This window comes from Macrobrachium rosenbergii, chromosome 23 (assembly GCF_040412425.1).
Source record: "Macrobrachium rosenbergii isolate ZJJX-2024 chromosome 23, ASM4041242v1, whole genome shotgun sequence".
Lineage (NCBI taxonomy): Eukaryota > Metazoa > Arthropoda > Malacostraca > Decapoda > Palaemonidae > Macrobrachium > Macrobrachium rosenbergii.
In genome coordinates, this window is record NC_089763.1 from 41,473,705 (window position 1) to 41,486,968 (window position 13,264).

Genomic DNA, 13,264 nt, shown 5'->3' on the forward strand with positions numbered 1-13,264 from the left:
GTTTCTATGGCAACAACTTCAGATCTTCCGTTCCTTGATAAAGGCTGTTAACACATGGAAACACAATCTTCAGCTTTTGAGGACATCATTGAGCACTCATCAACGGCCTGTTGCCAGTGTAATGTTGTTCTTCATCTTATGAGGGAAACAAACCTACATTATGTATCTGCGAGATTTTATTATTATTATTATTATTATTATTATTATTATTATTATTATTATTATTATTATTATTATTATTATTATTATTATTATTATTATTTATTAAGCTGGCAGATTCGCATGAAAAGGGATTACACAAAACTCCCCTTTGGGAATTTGACCAATGATTCATCAGGCTAACACATATAGTGAGTGTAAATTTTGCCTGGTAAATCGTAGGTCAACAGTTCAAATACCCTAAGAAATGGGTTTATCTTCTGAATCTTTTTCTTTCTGTTATTATTAGAGAAATAAAGTCCATAACCGTTTACCTCTAATGTTATACAAATGTCTGAATAAAAAATCACATTGCCTGGAAGTACTGAGATCCTCCTGTTGAACCCCGTTTTTGAAAAATCTACTGTTGTCCGATGGGGAATGACTAGGCTCTCGAAAGCTCCCAGCAACATATTTATTGTTATTTAATTCGTGGTACAATAGAAGTATGTAGTTGTTTGTTCTCTTATTACCTCATTTGATTATTCATGTTGTGAAACTGGAAATTATAATACTGACGAGATTGCCTTTTTTTTTTTTTACATCTTGATCTTTTTAGTTTTCTGTAAAAGAAAACTATTGTGCCGGCTTTGTCTGTCCGTCCGCGCTTTTTTCTGTCCGCCCTCAGATCTTAAAAACTACTGTGGCTAGAGGGCTGCAAACTGGTATGTTGATCATCCACCCTCCAATCATCAAATATACCAAATTGCAGCCCTCTAGCCTCTGTAGTTTTGATTTTATTTAAGGTTAAAGTTAGCCATGCTCTTGCGTCTGGCAACGCTATAGGCCAGGCCACTACCGGGCCATGGCTGAAAGTTTCATGGGCCGCGGCTCATACAGCATTATACGTTGTACACAAACTCGATTGTTTCTTCGGCGCGTTTTTAAAAATAAGATGTAGACATGAAAATGTATATATATGAATTTGTATGAGCCCTCTGTCGAAACTGGTAGGAAACTAAACTGCCGGTGTCAGAACATCTAACTACTCATTATTCGACAAGGTTTTTTTTTTTTTAGATTTGGTGTGAAACTTGGAAGAAAATCTCTTCAGCAAAAGGCAAACATAAAATATGAAAGGATATAGCCTAAGGTTCTATAAACGTAACTCAAAAAAACTCTGCTTAAATCTGCGAATATACTTGAAGCTAACCAAAATGATCATGAATACATCGCCCTGCGTATTAATCTTTTCATCAATTCCGTGTCTGTAAACACTAATACAAACATACTTACATACATACATACATACATACATACAAGGGCTCTCAACTATGATTTGGCAGTTGATACATACATTAATTCTCACGTACTTTTCAAAATTATTTCATGTCTGTAAACATCAGCCAATACTTTCCATGTTTTTTGTATATATAAACACAAATAGACAAATGCCTGCTTATGCATATTACACACAAAAAACATGTATTTAAACACAAAAACACACGTACCCATGAATATATTTCATGTGTTATACACATGAGAGTAACTTGCGTTTATATGCGGTACATATATACATACATATATACATACATACATACATACATACATACATACATACATTCCATGTATATATTAAAACATACAAATATTCCATGTAGATTGCATACTAGCACATACATACATACATTCCCTGTATACACCATAATATACATACATACACACATTCCATGTAAACATCAGCACACATATACATCAGTACATAATACATACATTCTTCGTATATGAACTCGAACATTCCCTGTATATACACCAGCTCACCCAAGAGGAAATCAGAGCGCGGGAAGCTCACTCAGCAGAGAGAGAGAGAGAGAGAGAGAGAGAGAGAGAGAGAGAGAGAGAGAGAGCCACTCCTTGTGTCTGGCAGCACGTGGGACAAGTGAGCCAAACTTTTCCGTAGCCTTTGATTCACTTCCGCCGAACGACCGCTTACGGGGGAGTCGTCACCCCGGTAATTGGGTCGTTTCGTGACGTATTATTCAAATGACGTCCGTCATTCTCTCTCTCTCTCTCTCTCTCTCTCTCTCTCTCCACCTACTCCGGCCCCTTCCTCTCCACCCCTTTAGAACCAGTCGTTCTCTTTTCTCTCCAACTCGCCTGGTTTTTCCAGTCCGTATTTTCTTTCTCTTTCACATTTTTTATTCTTCTCTTTCCTTCTGTTTCTCTTTTACATTTTCTTCTCTTTCCTTCTGTTTCTCTTTTCTGCATTTATTCTTCTCTTTCCTTCTGTTTCTTTTACATTTATTCTTCTCTTTCCTTCTGTTTCTCTTTTCTGTTTTTTTCTTTTTTTTCCTTCTGTTTCTCTTTACATTTTTTCTTCTCTTTCTTCTTTCTCTTTTGTTTCTTTTTCTTCTCTTTCCTTCTGTTTCTTTTTACATTTATTCTTCTCTTTCCTTCTGTTTCTCTTTTACGTTTCTTCTCTTTCCTTCTGTTTTTTCTTTTACATTTATTCTTCTTTTCCTTCTGTTTCTCTTTTACATTTATTCTTCTTTTCTCTTTTTACTTTATTCTTTCTTTTCCTTCTGTTTCTCTTTTTTTTATTCTTCTTTTCCTTCTGTTTCTCTTTTTTATTCGTTTATTCTTTTCTCTTTTACATTTATTCTTCTCTTTCCTTCTGTTTCTCTTTTTATTCTTCTTTTCCTTCTGTTTCTCTTTTTTATTCATTTATTCTTCTCTTTCCTTCTGTTTCTCTTTTACATTTATTCTTCTCTTTCCTTCTGTTTCTCTTTTACATTTATTCTTCTCTTTCCTTCTGTTTCTCTTTTACATTTTTTCTTCTCTTTCCTTCTGTTTCTCTTTTACACTTATTCTTCTCTTTCCTTCTGTTTCTCTTTTTGCATTTATTCTTCTCTTTCCTTCTGTTTCTCTTTTACATTTATTCTTCTTTTCCTTCTGTTTCTTTACGTTTTTTCACTTTTCTTTTTATATTTATTCTTCTTTTTCCTTCTGTTTCTCTTTTTACTTTATTCTTCTCTTTCCTTCTGTTTCTCTTTTACATTTATTCTTCTCTTTCCTTCTGTTTTCTTTTACATTTATTCTTCTTTTTCCTTCTGTTTCTCTTTTGCATTTATTCTTCTTTTCCTTCTGTTTCTCTTTTTGCATTTATTCTTCTCTTTCCTTCTGTTTCTCATTTATTCTTCTCTTTCCTTCTGTTTCTCTTTATTTATTTTTCTGTTTATTCTCTTTCCTTCTGTTTCTCTTTTGCATTTATTCTTCTCTTTCCTTCTGTTTCTCTTTGCATTTATTCTTCTCTTTCCTTCTGTTTCTCTTTTGCATTTATTCTTCTCTTTCCTTCTGTTTCTCTTTTGCATTTATTCTTCTCTTTCCTTCTGTTTCTCTTTTGCATTTATTCTTCTCCTTCCTTTTTGTTTTATTCTTCTCTTTCCTTCTGTTTCTCTTTTACATTTATTCTTCTTCTTTTCCTTCTGTTTCTCTTTTGCATTTATTCTTCTCTTTCCTTCTGTTTCTCTTTTACATTTATTCTTCTCTTTCCTTCTGTTTCTCTTTTTGCATTTATTCTTCTCTTTCCTTCTGTTTCTCTTTTGCATTTATTCTTCTCTTTCCTTCTGTTTCTTTTGTTTCTTCTTTTTCCTTTATTCTCTTTTGCATTTATTCTTCTCTTTCCTTCTGTTTCTCTTTTTGCATTTATTCTTCTCTTTCCTTCTGTTTTTTCTCTTTTTGCATTTATTCTTCTCTTTCCTTCTGTTTCTCTTTTGCATTTATTCTTTCTTTCCTTCTGTTTCTCTTTTACATTTATTCTTCTCTTTCCTTCTGTTTCTCTTTTACATTTATTCTTCTTCTCTTTCCTTCTTTTCTCTTTTACATTTATTCTTCTCTTTATTCTTTCCTTCTGTTTCTCTTTTGCATTTATTCTTCTCTTTCCTTCTGTTTCTCTTTTGCATTTATTCTTCTCTTTCTTCTGTTTCTCTTTTACATTTATTCTTCTCTTTCCTTCTGTTTCTCTTTTTCATTTATTCTTCTCTTTCCTTCTGTTTCTCTTTTTTCATTTTTCTTCTCTTTCCTTCTGTTTCTCTTTACGTTTTTTCTTCTCTTTCCTTCTGTTTCTCTATTACATTTATTCTTCTCTTTCCTTCTGTTTCTCTTTTTCATTTATTCTTCTCTTTCCTTCTGTTTCTCTTTTACATTTATTCTTCTCTTTCCTTCTGTTTCTCTTTTACACTTATTCTTCTCTTTTCCTTCTGTTTCTCTTTTTGTTTCATTTATTCTTCTCTTCCTTCTGTTTCTCTTTTGCATTTATTCTTCTCTTTCCTTCTGTTTCTCTTTTACATTTATTCTTCTCTTTCCTTCTGTTTCTCTTTTGCATTTATTCTTCTCTTTCCTTCTGTTTCTCTTTTGCATTTATTCTTCTCTTTCCTTCTGTTTCTCTTTTGCATTTATTCTTCTCTTTCCTTCTGTTTCTCTTTTGCATTTATTCTTCTCTTTCCTTCTGTTTCTCTTTTGCATTTATTCTTCTCTTTCCTTCTGTTTCTTTTTGCTTTATTCTTTTTTCCTTCTGTTTCTCTTTTGCATTTATTCTTCTCTTTCCTTCTGTTTCTCTTTTTTGCATTTATTCTTCTCTTTCCTTCTGTTTCTCTTTTGCATTTATTCTTCTCTTTCCTTCTGTTTCTCTTTTACATTTATTCTTCTCTTTCCTTCTGTTTCTCTTTGCATTTATTCTTCTTTCCTTCTGTTTCTCTTTTGCATTTATTTTCTCTTTCCTTCTGTTTCTCTTTTGCATTTATTCTTCTCTTTCCTTCTGTTTCTCTTTTGCATTTATTCTTCTCTTTCCTTCTGTTTCTCTTTTACATTTATTCTTCTCTTTCCTTCTGTTTCTCTTTTACATTTATTCTTCTCTTTCCTTCTGTTTCTCTTTTGCATTTATTCTTCTCTTTCCTTCTGTTTCTCTTTTACATTTATTCTTCTCTTTCCTTCTGTTTCTCTTTACGTTTTTTCTTCTCTTTCCTTCTGTTTCTCTATTACATTTATTCTTCTCTTTCCTTCTGTTTCTCTTTTGCATTTATTCTTCTCTTTCCTTCTGTTTCTCTTTTGCATTTATTCTTCTCTTTCCTTCTGTTTCTCTTTTGCATTTATTCTTCTCTTTCCTTCTGTTTCTCTTTTGCATTTATTCTTCTCTTTCCTTCTGTTTCTCTTTACATTTATTCTTCTCTTTCCTTCTGTTTCTCTTTTGCATTTATTCTTTTTTTTCTGTTTCTCTTTTTGCATTTATTCTTCTCTTTCTTCTGTTTCTCTTTTACATTTATTCTTCTCTTTCCTTCTGTTTCTCTTTTGCATTTATTCTTCTCTTTCCTTCTGTTTCTCTTTTGCATTTATTCTTCTCTTTTCCTTCTGTTTCTCTTTTACATTTATTCTTCTCTTTCCTTCTGTTTCTCTTTTACATTTATTCTTCTCTTTCCTTCTGTTTCTCTTTTACATTTATTCTTCTGTTTCTTTTCCTTCTGTTTCTCTTTTACATTTATTCTTCTCTTTCCTTCTGTTTCTCTTTACGTTTTTTCTTCTCTTTCCTTCTGTTTCTCTGTTACATTTATTCTTTTCTTTTCTTCTGTTTCTCTTTACGTTTTTTCTTCTCTTTCCTTCTGTTTCTCTTTTACATTTATTCTTCTCTTTCCTTCTGTTTCTCTTTTGCATTTATTCTTCTCTTTCCTTCTGTTTCTCTTTTACATTTTTTCTTCTCTTTCCTTCTGTTTCTCTTTTTATTTTTCTTCTCTTTCCTTCTGTTTCTCTTTTACATTTTTTCTTCTCTTTCCTTCTGTTTCTCTTTTGCATTTATTCTTCTCTTTCCTTCTGTTTCTCTTTTACGTTTTTTCTTCTCTTTCCTTCTGTTTCTCTTTTACATTTATTCTTCTCTTTCCTTCTGTTTCTCTTTTGCATTTATTCTTCTCTTTCCTTCTGTTTCTCTTTTACGTTTTTTCTTCTCTTTCCTTCTGTTTCTCTTTTGCATCTTGATTTTTCCTTCTGTTTCTTTTTAATTTATTCTTCTCTTTCCTTCTGTTTCTCTTTTACGTTCTCTTTCCTTTTGTTTCTTCTTTTAGCCATTTTATTCTTCTCTTTCCTTCTGTTTCTCTTTTATTTTTTCTTCTTTTCCTTCTGTTTCTCTTTTACATTTATTCTTCTCTTTCCTTCTGTTTCTCTTTTGCATTTATTCTTCCTTTCCTTCTTACTTTCTCTTTTTTTTCTTCTTCTTTTCCTTCTGTTTCTCTTTTACTTTTTCTTCTCTTTCCTTCTGTTTCTTTTTGCATTTATTCTTTGTTTTTTCTTCTCTTTCCTTTTGTTTCTCTTTTACATTTATTCTTTGTTTCTCTTTTACATTTTCTTCTTTCTGTTTCTCTTTTAATCTATTCTTCTCTTTCCTTCTGTTTCTTTTTGCATTTTTCTTCCTTTCCTTCTTGTTTCTCTTTTGCATTTATTCTTCTCTTTCCTTCTGTTTCTCTTTTACATTTATTCTTCTCTTTCCTTCTGTTTCTCTTTTGCATTTATTCTTCTCTTTCCTTCTGTTTCTCTTTTGCATTTATTCTTCTCTTTCCTTCTGTTTTTCTTTTGCATTTACTCTTCTCTTTCCTTCTGTTTCTCTTTTGCATTTATTCTTCTCTTTCCTTCTGTTTCTCTTTTGCATTTATTCTTCTCTTTCCTTCTGTTTCTCTTTTGCATTTATTCTTCTCTTTCCTTCTGTTTCTCTTTTGCATTTATTCTTCTCTTTCCTTCTGTTTCTCTTTTACATTTATTCTTCTTTTCATTCTGTTTCTTTTTGTTTCATTTATTCTTCTCTTTCCTTCTGTTTCTCTTTTGCATTTATTCTTCTCTTTCCTTCTGTTTCTCTTTTACATTTATTCTTCTCTTTCCTTTTCTGTTTCTCTTTTTTTTGTTTCTCTTTTGCATTTATTCTTCTCTTTCCTTCTGTTTCTCTTTTACATTTATTCTTCTCTTTATTTCTGTTTCTCTTTTACATTTATTCTTCTCTTTCCTTCTGTTTCTCTTTTGCATTTATTCTTCTCTTTCCTTCTGTTTCTCTTTTACATTTATTCTTCTCTTTCCTTCTGTTTCTCTTTTACATTTATTCTTCTATTTCCTTCTGTTTCTCTTTTGCATTTATTCTTCTCTTTCCTTCTGTTTCTCTTTTACATTTATTCTTCTTTTCCTTCTGTTTCTCTTTTTTTCTTCTTATTCTTCTCTTTATTCCTTCTGTTTCTCTTTTGCGTTTTTCTTCTCTTTCCTTCTGTTTCTCTTTTACATTTATTCTTCTCTTTCCTTCTGTTTCTCTTTTACACTTATTCTTCTCTTCCTTCTGTTTCTCTTTTTTACATTTATTCTTCTCTTTCCTTCTGTTTCTCTTTACCTTCTCTTTCCTTTCTGTTTTATTCTTTTTCCTTTTATTCTTCTCTTTTTCTGTTTCTCTTTTACATTTATTCTTCTCTTTCCTTCTGTTTCTCTTTACATTTATTCTTCTCTTTCCTTCTGTTTCTCTTTTACATTTTTCTTCTCTTTCCTTCTGTTTCTCTTTTACATTTATTCTTCTCTTCTCTTCTGTTTCTCCTTCTGTTTTAGTTTTATCCCCTCTCATCTCAGGCTCTTTTGTGTTATTTCTATTTCCATATTTACTTGGTGATAATTTAAGTTCTCTTCTTCATGTCATCTCTTTTTCCTAACAACATTGGCGCTCTTACTTGTTATCTTGATTTTTCCCAATTACACAAGTTCTGAGCCACATGTTATCTACTATGTCTTCCCATTCCATTTATTCTTTCTTCGAGTTGTCCCTTTTTACAAATGCTTCCTTCCTATTCCCCCTCTTACTTTGCTTTTCTGCATTTTCCTCTTTGTTGTTTGTCGCGTTCTTCTCAAGTTTTGATATTTTCCTTTCGTTTCACAAAATCTATTATTTATTATTTTCATTCTTCCCACTTCCTCCTTATTGGTTTCTTCCCAATTCCTGTGATTCTGTTTCCCAAACTACGCTTTTTTCTTCTCATTCCTCCTCCTCCTCCTCCTCCTCCTCCTCTACTTCCTCCTCCTCCTCCTCTTCCTTCTCCTTGTCTTCCTATTTGTCATATTTTTCTTCCCAACTCACGGGACTCATTTCGCGTTCATTCCCCAGTTCCTTAATCTAACTCCTTCCATTCTCCCCATCTCCTTTGGCTCTCATCCCCTTTCATTTCTGAATTCCATCAGCGTTTTCTCTCCCCGCCACATTCTTCCTTCTCGTGTCTGTCTCTTCCTCGTTCCTCGCGTTCACTTCTTATTATTCCTTTTCTTCGCCGTTCTCTCTCCTTACCCTGTACCTCTGCTTCATCTCCTTACTGTCCTCTCCTTTCTCACTTTCACTATTCCTCCTCCTTTCCTACCCTTTTTCTTTGGCGTCTTCGTTCCTTCCTCCTTTACTCATTACTTGCTCTCTCTCTCTCTCTCTCTCTCTCTCTCTCTCTCTCTCTCCTCTCTCTCTCTCATTTTCTTTTAGAGTTTTCCGTCTCTTCACATCTCCCTTCATCTCCTCCTCACCGGTTCCTCCTCATGCTATCTCCTCACCTCCTCCTCAACGGTCTTACCTCTCCCGGTTCCCTTCTCCTCTTCTTCCCCCTTCCCTTTCCTTCTCCCCCTCCTCTTCACTCCTCCTCCTCCTCCTCCTCCTCCTCCTCCTCCTCCTCCTTTCCTCCCCTTCTCTTCCTCTCTGGTCTTACCCCTCCCCTTTCCTCCTCCCCCTCCTCCTCCTCCTCCTCCTCCTCCTTTCCCCCCTTCTCCTCCTCTCTGGTCTTACCCCTCCCCCTTCCTCTCCCCCTCCTCTTCTTCACAGGCTTCTCCCCCTTCCCTTTCTCCTCACCATCATCCTTTCTGGTCTTACCCCTCCCCCCCCTCCTCCTCCTCTCCTCCTCCTCCTTCTCTCCTCCTCCCTCCTCCTCCCCCTCTCTTCCTCCTCCTCCTCCCCTTCTCTTCCTTTCTGGTCTTACCCCTCCCCTTTCCTCCTCCCCCTCCTCTTCACGGGCTTCTCCCCTCCCCCTCCTCCTCCTTTTACTCCCCTTCTCTTCCTCCCTAGTCTTAACCCTCCCCTTTCCTCCTCCCCATCATCTTCTTCTCCCCTCCTCTTCCTCCTCCTCCCCCTTCCCTCTTTAACCTCTAGCCCTTCTCTTTTTATATACTTATCACTATCTTATCGTCCATCTGCAGTGTTATTTACCGTCTCCTCTCTCTCTCTCTCTCTCTCTCTCTCTCTCTCTCTCTCTCTCTCTGTCTGTCTGTCTGTCTGTCTGTTTGTTGGGACACACCCGTTCCTCTGCTGTATCTCATTTATCCTGTATTCTGTCTGTCTCTCTTTTTTTTTTTCTTTGGTTGTTTTATTTTGTCGTCGTTTTGCTGTTCTCTTTCTCTTTGAATTTATTTTCTTGCGTTTAGGAGTCTCCTATCGTCACTGCGTTGATGAGTCTATTTTCCGTTTTTATTTGCTTTGGTTCTTTTATTCCGTTTTAGTTTTCTGGAAAAAAAACTATTGTGCCGGCTTTGTCTGTCTGTCCGCACTTTATTCCTTTATTCTGTCCGCGCTTTTTCTGTCCGCACTTATTCTGTCCGCCCTCAGATCTTAAAAACTACTGAGGTTAGACGGCCTCAAATTGGTATGTTGATCATCCACCCTCCAATCATCAAACATACCAAATTGCAACCCTCTAGCCTCAATAGTTTTTTTTATTTAAGTTTAAAGTTAGCCATAATCGTGCTTCTGGCAACGATTTAGGATAGGCCATCACCGGGCCGTGATTAAAGTGTCTTGGGCCGCTGCTCATACAGCATATACCGGGACCACCGAGGGATAGATCTATTTTCGGTGGCCTTGATTATGCGCTGCACATAAAACTCGATTGCGCCAAAGTTCCTACGGCGCATTTTTTACTTGTTTTAGTTTGGTTTGGCTTGTATCTCTTGCAGAATTTTTTTTATCAATATAAAGATTGACGTATTTGGAAACTTTTTCAGCCCTTTAACCTTGATCTTTACCTTTGGAGGTAGATTACCTGGATTAACAGTAGATTACTTGGATTAACTGTAGATTACCTGTAGATTGGTTACATCCTTCCGGGATGGGGATTACCTCGAGGAGGTGTTCTTCTTTGGGGATGATGATCTAAAACGATGTCAAAACGGATTTTTGGGCAAGAGCCCGTGCTGTCCTTAGACCAGGTTAATTTTCTAAGAAATCGGATACGATGTGGGTTACCTGGAAGCAGTCCTCTCATTGGTAATAATGATATGAATATATTAACTTTCTCGGAGTTCGGATTACTCGTATCCGTTATCTCTCTCTCTCTCTCTCTCTCTCTCTCTCTCTCTCTCTCTCTCTCTCTCTCTCTCTCTCTCAGTCGAATACTAACAAAGGTACCTAATTCACCTCTTAAGGTCAACAGGTGCTTGGTGGTTTCATGTAAGGAATCGTACCTATATCATTCCTTCCTCGCCCTGGGATCGAACAGATGTTCATCACGAGGAGAGAGAGAGAGAGAGAGAGAGATGAAGGAAAAGAGACGTAGCCCAACTCAGACGCAACGCAGCCCAAATCCTTCAAAAGAGGAACTGTTACACGAATCAGGGAAAACTTGAGAAATGAAAGAATGCCAAAGCTTAGCATTTGAGGGCAAAAAAAAAAAAATAAATAATAAATAAAAATGACCACCGAGCCAGGCATTCCGAGGACTGATGATCCCTAAAGAGGTAATTTGAGATGCGTTAAACTACTCCTCTTAGATTCGTTCATTGTTCAACGACATCTGCTTTAGCAATAGATTTTTCTCTTTTTTTTTTACAGAAATGTCCTTCACTTTTGTGTTCTTCGGTAACAGGATCTATCTTTTGAGACGCCATTGTCCTTCACTAGGATTTATTCCTTGGTCTTCGTCTCCTTCTTTTTTGTTCCCAGGGGGATTTCACCTTCCTTCGTTCAAGGAGAGGGCGAGTTATTTTTATTATACGTTAGGAATAAGATTCGTTGGGATGGGTATTGGAGGCTGAGACTGACAGTAGATTCCCCACAGTTTCGTTTCGCTCTGAATTTGTTTCCCAGCTAACGTACATTTTATGGTGACGTCATTGACATTGATAACGAGGCTATACAAAGCCTTCTTGAATGTCATTTATCACTGATGACTGGTATACGCTGTTCGCTCGCCCTGTGGGCATCTCGGGTTTCGTTGTGACCCTTTGCCCTTGAGGTCTGTTGCAAGTTTGTAAGCATAAATATTTGTGGGTGATGAGGTTGCCAAACCCCTGGATGTAACCCCTTCCCCCCGGTCACAGGTAATGGGTCAAAGACCTCTGGCATTCATCAGTGGTCACCCATCCAAGTTCTGACTGACCCGACGTTTCCAAATGTTTCTATCCTTCTGCTGCTAAGTTCGCGGATTCTCTGTCTGTTTATGGTTTTTTTTTTCTGCCTTATAACCTTCCTTTCATCAAGAGGCAGGTTTGTCGCCTGCTTAATGGTTAGCTTAGGTCCCGTAACCCTCTTTTTTTTTTTCCATCTTTATATTTGGTGTTTTACGGGTCTGGGCTAGAAAAGGGCATTAAGTCCCATAACCCTTCTTCTTTCCCTTTTCATGGTTTGTTGTTGTTCGTCGGGTCTGGGCTAGAAAAGGGCATTCGGTTGTCGTTCTTGTAACGAATGCGTGAAGTATACATTCGTTTGATTAAGGTGTGTGTGTGTGTGTGTGTGTGTGTTTGCTTGTGCTACGAAGGAATGCCAATTGTACGACGAAGAACTGTCTTCTTAGATGATATCCTAATGTAGTACGCTAATGATTGTATCTCACGTTGCAGGTCCAGTCTGTGTCACGCACCTGATTGTGCTCGTTTGGTGGAGGTCATTGCTATTATTTTAGATCAGAATCGAAAATCATCATCATCTTTTTCTTCTCCTCTCTCTCTCTCTCTCTCTCTCTCTCTCTCTCTCTCTCTCTCTCTCTCTCTCTCTCTCTGTTTTATGCAAAGGACGAAGGGAATGGCAACGTGTTGTGTCAGTCTTTCCCAAGACGGAAGTAAAAAATTAAAAAGAAGAATGAAAGGAATAGAAATGATTCTATTCGACTTCTGAATGTGTTTTCAGAATTTTCATATTTTGTTAATAAATCGACCGCAGATTCTTTAGTATTTAAGGAATTCGTTTTTCCTTTGTTTTTATGAGATTTTTAAAATGAATTTTAAACGAACATATGAAAAATGGTGTATAACTTTTGTATTTGTTTATGTTATACGGTATTTAATATTTTGCTCCAAATATGTGATGTGTTTTCAAGATTTTCGAAAACAACTGATTTTTAAGCGAATGCCTACAAAATGAATACTTTAGTCTTGTATGGTTTAATAAATTCCGTTTTCAGAATGCAGATAACTTTTAATTTTACGTAAAGAAAATTTTGCTTTGCATATATATTCCTGATTTCAGGGATTTTAATTTTACGAATGCAGATGACTGTCAGATAAATAAATAACTATATTTCCACCGTAACACTGACTCTTGGTTTGAGGAATATCATTTGAGGAATATAATTTTTTTAGCTCTTATATGACGAGTTTTCTTATTTTTTTTAATGCAAGTAATTTTTTTTATTTCTTCATCGTTCAGTTGATGATGTTTTCTTTCATTTCTTGTGATGATTGATGACTTTTTTTTTTAGTTCATGATTCGTTGAAAAAACTGCAGCAATCATCACTGATAATGATGATGAAGTTTCGGTATTAGAGCTTACTTTTCAGTTTCATGATTTTTTCTGCAGTGCACTAAATCATCTTTTTCTGTAGTATACTATATATATATATATATATATATATATATATATATATATATATATATATATATATATATATATATATATATGTGTGTGTGTGTGTGTGTGTATATATTTATATGAATATATAAAATTATATATATATTTATATATATGTATACATATATAAATTTATATATATGTGATATATATTTATATATTATATAAATAAAATATATATATATATATATATATATATATATATATATATATATATTATATATATATATATTAAATTGTGTTGTGCATTG